Below are 2,253 nucleotides of genomic sequence, written 5' to 3' on the forward strand. Positions count from 1 at the left end.
AGGGGATTAATTAAACCTTTACTTTCAAAAATAGAAAGCAAGCAACTACAATCCTATATTCTTCATGACCATAACACTCGCTACCCATTTCCTATTACTTTAATGGCTATCAGATTAAGGGTCTGGACACCTAGATTCATAGATGCTAGGGTCGGAAGGGACCTCAACAGATCATCGAGTCCGATGTAACCCTGATCCATTTAAATGCAGTTTAAACCTAAAGCAGACAGACATACAACCCTGTTGCACCAATTTAGAGCTGCCTGAAATGGGCCAATGTTATACAGACATTAAGTGCTCCTTGATACAGGTCTGGTCAGTCCTCCTGGCACCCCACATTGCTGTACCTGGCCCCTTTGGTATGTAGCCAGGACTCTAGACTAGTTCTCTGCCAGTATGATAATGAAAGTATCGTTATGACCCTTTATAAACTTATGGAGTGTGTACACCTTGAATACTATACCCAATTCTGGTCCCCACACCTCAAGAAAGTGATAAACGAATTAAAGACACTCCAGAGAAGGACAAGTATGATTAGTGGGTATGGAGGGGCTTCCACATGACAGACTAGAGAGGGTGTTGCCAGCCCCCAGCACATATACCACAGCACAGTGTACAGAGGCATTTTGCTTGGCAGATGCACCTCACAGAGGACAGCAGGGAAGGGGCTACAGGGCCACAATAAGAATGGGACCCCTTGCAGCTCTCCCACCATCTGCCTGGAGGTGTGCTTGCATCTACTGGCAGCAACAAGCCGAGCCACAGCTCCAAAAAGACTGGTGTAGTTGCTTGTATCCTCCCTGCTGCAAGCAGCCTGAGATCCATGACAGGCAGCAAGGGCCTTCCCAGAGACCAGGCTGGCTGTGGCAGGCAGCCAAAACAGTCTTAGATCAGCTTGTTGCTGACAGTGGGCGTACATGCACCCGGGGCAGACGGTGAGCTGTAAGGGGCCCAATCCTTGTTGCACCTAGCGCTGGGGGTGCCAGACAGAAAGGGTGGGTGGGGTCTCCATGGATACAAGCCCAGGAGCTGCAAGGGGCCCGAACCTTGTTGTGCAGTACAGCCCCAGCCCCTTTCTCGCTGTCCCTGCTGAGGTACATGTGCATTCACCACAGGCAATGAGCCAGGCCAGAGCTGCATGGACCTTGGTGCAGCCGCTTACAGGCTCCTGCCTGACTGCTACAGCTGGCCTGGGTTCTGAGTAGGCCCTTGCTGCCCACCACAGAGCCAGGACTGCTCACAGCAGGCTGTGGAGAGACTGCAAGCAGCTGCACTGGGGTTTGCAGAGCCACAGCCCAGCTCATTGCCAGGCAGGTGACACACGCAACAGGGCTGACAGCAGGAAAGAGGCCAGAGCTGCGCTGCCACAATAAGGACCAGGTCCCTCACAGTTCCCAGGCTTGTCTCCAGGTAAACCCCACCCCCCTTTCTATCTGGCACCCCCAACAGCGGGTTCAAAACAGACTGATTGGATCCCCCTCTTGCCGCTCCAACTGCTCAACAAAACTACTTAAGTGGAGCTCAAGCCCAAATAACTGCCTACCCCTGAGCTAACCCTAATCAATTTAGAAAAGAGAAGCTTGAGGGGGAACATGACAAGGGCTTACAAATGACTAAATGATGAAGAGAAAGTAAATAAGGATTTATTTACTCTCACACAACACAAGAACTTAGGGGGTCACAAAATGAAACTAGTAAGCAGTACCTTTAAAACAAACAAAAGTAAGTTTTTATTCACACAGCATTTAATTCAAATGCAGACATCTCTGCTACGACAGCTTGCAGAATGTGACAGTTTAGCTGGAATCAAAAAGGGACTGGACAAATTATAGGAGGAAAGAGGCATGGGAGTGAAGGGCACGGCTGCCGAATCACAACTCCCTAGACTTTAAATGCTGGAGACCACAAAAGAGAGACCAGGGGGAAAAACTGTAGTCATCCCCAGTTCACTCTCCCTTTCCCATCCGCTCTCTACCACGGGGATGCTGGGCAAGGCGGACCCGCGGGCCGACCCGGTTCTTATGCGCTGCCTATGTCTTCCCCATCGTGATGGCACTTGAGGCGGGAGGCCTCGTCCTTCACACCTCCGGAGCACCCAACGGGGCGGCGGCCCCCGGTGACAGGCCTGCAGCGGACGGGCGGACTACACGCCACGGCCCAGGCCCGTCCCGAGCCCGGGACAGGCCGGAGACAGGCCAGGGTCAAGCGCGCGACAGCCGCACGTGCGCGGCCGAGGGGCTCACAGCGGAGCGG

This window comes from Crocodylus porosus, unplaced genomic scaffold (assembly GCF_001723895.1).
Source record: "Crocodylus porosus isolate Cpor-Errol unplaced genomic scaffold, CroPor_comp1, whole genome shotgun sequence".
NCBI lineage: Eukaryota > Metazoa > Chordata > Crocodylia > Crocodylidae > Crocodylus > Crocodylus porosus.